Source organism: Aplysia californica, unplaced genomic scaffold, assembly GCF_000002075.1.
Source record: "Aplysia californica isolate F4 #8 unplaced genomic scaffold, AplCal3.0 scaffold00368, whole genome shotgun sequence".
Lineage (NCBI taxonomy): Eukaryota > Metazoa > Mollusca > Gastropoda > Aplysiida > Aplysiidae > Aplysia > Aplysia californica.
In genome coordinates, this window is record NW_004797638.1 from 719,139 (window position 1) to 726,423 (window position 7,285).

Consider the following 7,285-nt stretch of genomic DNA (forward strand, 5'->3'; position numbering starts at 1 on the left):
TGAGGGGGTGGGGGCAGAAAGTGGAAATAAAAGCAGACGACAGAACATTGCTAGAGAGCAGGAAAGGAGGTGAAAGGAGACAATTTTAGAGAAGAACATTTTTTGGTCGCTACCCGGATTCGAACCCGGGACCTTTGAATGAGAGGCCAACACATTAACATCTAGTCCACGAGAGCCCCTTAATACATTTAAATAGTAATGGCTGCATGTGAAATATCTATGCTCAAAACCTCCAGAAAAAGACAGTTCTATTCATTGGCCTCATAAATAGACCAAATGATGAATAGAAACTGCTGCTGTGTGAAAAGATAATATGTGAGGCAGCGTGGTGGAATCAGGCTCTCGTCAATTTTTGGGCATGTAGAGTTATTGGTGTCATCTTAAAGCTTGTTCACCTGTCTTTATTTGGATGAAAAAAAGTATTCATTTATTTTGAATACAAGTCGAGATATTTGCAATTGAAGGAGGTGGGGGTCACCTGTTTTCAGAGGTAAAATTAGTGAGAAAATGGCCGCCAACGATAAGCTATTTCCTTAGCTTAAGAGTCAGTGGTAACTGGAAATTTACAATTTTTGAGCCTTTAATCGTTTTTCAGAAAAATCCACACAGAACTTAGTTCTTTAATGAGCAAGAAAGATGTTGAGCGAAAAAAACAAAAATTAGATAAAAATTCACAAGCGTGCGCAAAAATGCCAGTTTCTTCACTTTGGTTATTTTGACGAGAGCCTGATTCCACCACGCTGCCTCACATATAGCGAAAGGAAAGGAAAGCAGAATTACATGCAAAAGATGGCTTGAACAACTGTGTAACTAATATTACAAGGAGAAAAACCGAGCTGATCAGGAAGACAGACAACAGGAAGGGGTGGGGTACCAAGACACTCGAAGAAGAGGAAGAAGAAGAAGGAACATTAATGGAATGCTTTTGATATCACGGGAGGATTTTACGAGTCGCACCAGATACGTCACTTTCAGTTGAATTGATCTTTGTTAACATTAACGACAAACATCTAAGCTCAAAGTTCAGAACAGAGCTAATGATCCAATACATTTGAATTAAATATGTTCAATTTTTTTAATGTGCATTTTTTTCCTGCATGCAACAGCGAAGCACCTAACCGCTCCACCACTGATACCATTGTATTAATCGCTGTTAACCTTAAGAAATCTGTTAATAATCGCAATCCAAAAACTAAACAATTGAGGTCAAAGTACTACAATGGCGTCATTGTTTTAATCAACACAAAGAAAAGAATATACCAAAGAACTGAATTAAATCAGTCTGTTCGTAAACATTTTTGTTTTGTTTTTTGTTTTACGGCACTTTCAATGCAAATGAGTCACAGAACTGCCGAAGATTAGAGATGTAACAAGGGGCATGACAAACACAAAAAAGAAGGAGAGAAAAGAACGACAGACGCTTGATAGGAAGAAAGGAGAGCAAACCACAGCAGAGCACCAGATATCCTACCACTTCGAAAACACGAATACAAGAACACAAAAATAAGTTTAAAAAACAGACAAAGAGGACAGACAATTAAACGAACAGGAATTAATTCCGGAAAAGTGGATTTTAATCAAAATCTGCATGTTCAATGGCTCTCAGAGGTAAACAAGATAGAGTAATGAGAGCATTGAAAATCCATTTGCTGCAGGTTGTCTGGGCCAGTGGTTTGTGAGAGAAGATAGAACATGCCATCGAGTATTGATCAAGCCAGAAATAACGTAATTTGGGATTCCAGGTTAAAATGTGTTTTCTAACTTTGGTAGAGATAGGGTGTTACGCTCCTTTGAAAGAAGTAAATAAATGAATAAATAAATAAATAAATAAATAAATAAATAAATAAATAAATAAATAAATAAACTACCTCTGATTGATCGTGGTAAGAAAATTTGGGTAATTTTTTATTTTTTTAAAATGTAGGTGTATGTACTTTTTACGCTTCCATCAACACAATTCGGATCATCCAGGAGTCGGGCTTCCTGTCTTGTCTGCCAGGGTCAACACCGGCTGAGAGTTTAGTTTTAGTAAAAGTTTTACGGCACTTGCAACACAATAAGGTCATATAAGTGCCGAAGGTTAGAGGTGTTACAAGAGAGTAACAAATATGAAAAGGTTAGAGAGATCAGGACGATAGATGTTTGATAGGAAAGAAGGAGCAAAAACCACACCAGAGCACCTGCCAACCACCCACATCGGCTGAGAGGGATTCAACGTAGAAAGACCGATGTACGAGACCGTGATACTCGACACCTCTACGCATAACGGCAACAGTTGTTTGTTTTAGTAGAGGTTTTACGACGCTCACAATTGCATAAGGTCATATGAGCGCCAGAAGATTAGAGGTGTTACAAGGGAGTAACAAACATAAAAAAGAAGTAGGTGAGATAAAGACGATAGATGTTTGATAGGAAAAAGGAGCAAACCACACCAGAGCACCCACCAACCACAAACTAACGGCAACAGAGGATGGAGAAAAAGTAATACTCGATAAATAATTCCCCTAAACAACTACACCACCGACGACGGTAAAGTAGGTTACACTGGCAGACATACATACATAGACACCGAATAAAACACACAAATATACATACACAAATAGAAACATAGAAAAATAGAAACATCTCAATGATCATCAAAATGAAAGTTTTGAAATTCTATGTATGGTCAACCCTTCTATATTGTTGTGAATGCTTGACAAACACTAGAGACAGTGCAAGGAAAATAGAAGCAACAGGAATGTGGTTGCTTACGAGACTGCTAAGAGTATCGTTGAAGGAAAAGAAATCAAATGAGGTAGTGCTTGATGAAGCCCACGTGGGACGCTCAATGTTAAAAACAATCAGAAAACGACAAATACAGTTTTGGAGACACCTGAATAGACATAAGGGTCTAGAACATCTAGCTCTCACTGGCTAAATTGAAGGCAAACGAGGCAGGGGTAGGCCGAGAGCAACATACTTAGCGAACTTAAACAAATGGGTAACATGGAAAGATCAAGGAAACGTAGCTTTTTTAAGAGCATTCGAGAAAAAGGAATGACTGGAGAACCATGATCGCCGATGTCTGTCGCAAATCTGACACTGGATGATGATGATACATACACAGAATACCAAATGCATAATATTACACCGACGCAGAACGATTTTTACAAACACGCCATTGCTGGTCGGAACTGTGCAGCGCTCTGTCTTGCTTTTGAGGGAGTTTAATGTGGTCCATCTGGGGATCTCTATAATATTATAGAATCTAATCAAAAGCAAAAACGATCTAGTTGTCATGAAAGCGTGCCAAATACTCAGCTCTGACGAATAGGCATAATAGTGAAAATCGGTATGTCTTGATTTCTGATCATTTTATGGGGGGCTACACCCCCAAAGTCCCGATTAGGCTCAGTATTATGGAATTTGAGTTGTAGGCATTTTAAGCTTCCTCAGCCTCTCCTACAACTATTTCATCGCATAAGAATTCCCCCCAAAAACCTAATTTCTTCCCATACCGGGCACCACCATTTCCTCATAAAGTCAATATTTTATTTTTTCTTTATCGGCCATTTTCTCAAAGCGCGACTTCCCTCTATACATTGTTTGAATAACTCCACCATCTTTCATCGAATCGTCATGAAAATTTCACAAAATGAAGAAAAGGTGTAATACTACAAATTCGTTTGTTGAATATTTGATATATGGAACAGATTTTTGTTGGTGGTGTCTTGGGTGTGGATTTTCACGGATTTTTTGAAAACTGGAATGCTACCTCAGGAAAAAATTCATTAAAAATTTTCTAATTTGTTTAGGAAAAAAACAACACTTAAATCTTTAGATCTAAAATTTGTAAACACGTTGGCAAAAAAAACAAAACAATCAATTTCTAAGAGCAGTATGTGCGGTATTCATTACGTAAGACATGTCAATAAAATCATATATGGCCACCGTATTCATGGAAAGTGTTTTACGACCCTCGCAACTGCACAAGGTCATACGAGCCCGCGGGACACATTAAACATACTGTAAGTAGGACATTTTTAATTTTGCCCGGGTGGCGGCCGAAGCCTGCTCTTATCGATTTTAGACGACCAAGGGATCTTTCACGTGCGCAATTTGCACACAGGATCTCCGATATTGTCTGCCCTTGTCCAAGAAGGCTAGGTGTAGATCTTTCCTACCAGATGATCAGGGGTGTGGCTGAAAAACAGCAGTATAAGAAGGAGCCAAGGAGTAGCAGTAGAAAGGCTACAGAAAGAGTAAGAGGGCCAGAGGAGGGGGCTTAGGAGGTGAGGGGGTGGGGCAGAAAGTGGAGACGAAAGCAGACGACAGAACATAGTAAGAGAGCAGGAAAAGAGGGGAAAGAGGACAACGTTAGAGAAGATTTTTTTCTGTCTCTACCCGGATTCGAACCCGTGACCTTTGAACGATAGGCGAACACATTAACCTCTTGGCCTCAAGAGCACCCTGTCCTGCCTTTTTGGTACCAGTAAGTAAAGTAAAGTAAAATTGTTCCCGCATCCGATCCGGACATTGGGGATTGCCCTGTTAGTCAGACAACTTCCTGGGCCTTAGGCATATTGTGGTAGGGTGGCCAGTTCCTTTCCACGTCGCCTTTACTTCCCTAACTCGAAGTCAGGTACCCATTACTGCTGGGAGGGCAGGAGAGGGCGAACAAAATCCTTGTCCGAACCGAGGCTCGCGCCCGAATTTTCCGCTTCGGAGACGAGCGCATTAACCACTCCGCCATCGCATCCTCACCAGTTAGTGCTCACGTAAAACTGCAACCCTTTTTGACTCTTCCTACGAAACACACGTTTTGGGTGGGTTTTTAAACTGTTTCTTGTGTGCGGTTTTTGTTGTTGTTGTTGTGCGTGTGTTTTAAGGCCGGGGGGGGGGGGGTGTTTTGTGTTTGTTTGTTTGTTTTGTTTGTCTGTTGTTTGGGAGGCTGGGGTGGGTGGGTGGGTGGGGGGGGGGAGTTGTTTTGTTTTGGGGATTTTCTTGTCTAGGTGGTGGAGCGATCATACATATTGATACAACATGACCAAAGTTTAAAAACAATGGAAAAGGAAAAGAATCGCCTATTGGAATAACAGGTCAGAATAAAAAGAAAAGAGAAGGGAGGCCACTTCAAATGAAAGCAGTTGCAACAGGGGAAACAATTCATGCTATAACTTTATGAGTTACAAATAACTTGGCTGTGTCCCTTTAAATTCGTCAGCGTTTGGGACATAATATATTATTTGATTTAATGTTATGTTTAGTGGACATGGGCGATATCATTTGGTCACTTTTAAGCACAATGGGGCTATCCTGAAAAATGCTGTTTTGAGAAAATTAAAGGTAAAGTTTTTGCTCCCTATTCAGTTTCTTTAAAAGACAAGGAGAGTTTTCTCTATAACCAAACAGATATACACACCAATGAAACCAAACTTCTCCTATAGGTAGGGGGGGGGGGGGAATCCCTTTTGCTGTAGGTCAGATGTCTGGAAATCCCCAAGATCTGGGTTAGCCCGCTTGTCCTTAAAATTAAAAGCGACCATTTATTGGCGATAAAAATTAATAGTACCGCTTTTCGAGTGTATAAAAGCTTGTCTTTTGAGTCTTTGCAATTTCCCTTTCACATGAGTAATACAAAGTTATGTAAAAAGTAGGTGAAGCAATAATATTATAAATATCTGGGGCATAAATTAGCGTTCACAAACCAACGTAAAAAAAAAGGTATAAAAACACTTTTCCCCGACCATCTGACCGTTTTTTTCTACTCTTGGGTTGTTTTTTAAAATGAAGTCTATGTCTGTATTTACCAAAAGCCGCAATAAAGTCGATCACTGTCACCACCACCACCCCCCCTCCCCCCCCCCCCACAAAAAAAGGACAGTAGGTTTAACTTGACATCAGAAATTATATCGAACCATCAGCATGCTCTGAGCGTTTCGCAACTCACAGCACCAGGCTGTGAGAGAAAAGATGTTTGCTTTTCTGAGTAAATAGAAGCACGTGGGTGTTTTGCAGGTGCTCTGGTGTGGTTTGCTTCTTCTTTCCTATCAAACATCTATCGTCCTTATCTCTCCTTCTTCTTTTTTATGTTTGTTACTCTCTTGTAACACTTCTAATCTTCTGTCGCTCATATGACCTTATGCAGTTGCGACGGCCGTGAAACCTCTTACTAAAACTAAAAACTACAATCGAAGCACACCAACAAGGCAGTGATCATTTAGTGCAAGGGAAAAGTAAGACAGATAGGCAGAAACAACACCGAGTGAGAGAATGTAAGAAGTTGGACCTACCAGTGGTGCTCTCCAACCCAGTGGCGTCCCGTGGGTTGCAGACAAGGTGGTGCATAATTTGGAAAGTGAGTAAATGGACAATAGGCTTACTCACTACTATTAAAATTGTAATAAGCGGTTGGAGGGCGCTCTCGTGTGGTCTGTTCTTTCTCTTGCTTAATCTATCGATATCCACAACTGTTTCTAGATGAAACCGCATAAAAGCTGAAATAAAGTGAAACAATACGAACAACTCACTATGCTCACAATCTGATAAGATGTAAAGATTTCTAATTACTTCGTGAACCACCAACAAACAGACTCAATTTGGAGATTTACCTTAACAGGACTTGCTACATAATAGAGGGAGACAACAGTTTCGATACCCATTCTTTATTGAGTTACCGTAGACTCTAAGTGTAGTAGACAGGCTAGCACCAATTGAACCAATAGCGCCCTGTCACTGCTCCAACCTCCCAGGTGGGTGCGAGAGTAAGAGAAATGTAATCCTTACAAGACACGAGGAAGTGGAAGACTCGGCAGAAGATATTCGGAAACTTCTCCACTTCTCCGACGAACACACAGGAACTATTCGGAGACGCACTCCCGCACACAGATGCACTGCTTTGGGGGGGGGGGGAGGGTAACTGCATGTTATTTGCTGCAGATCACACATACAGCCTCCAAAACATTTAATTTGCAAATCAATTATTTTCAAGAAAATGTCAAACTTAATCTCAAAATATTAAATTAGGGGTTAAAACAGGGTGGCATGCCCCCCTTGTAACCCCCCAGATTGTTTTACTTGGTCTAGAAGCACAAAGCATTTTGATTGGTCTATTTCCGTCTCCGAATAGATACTGCGGGAAGACTCAAGGCGGAGAGGAAGGCGGAGAGGAAGGCGGAGGCAGGTGATTTGCTGAAGTGACGTGGATAAAAATGCGTGCGTGTGTGTATGTTTGTTTGTGTGTGTATGTGTGTGCATTTGTTTGTGTGTTTGTATTTGTGTGTATGTTTGTGTGTGTATGAGT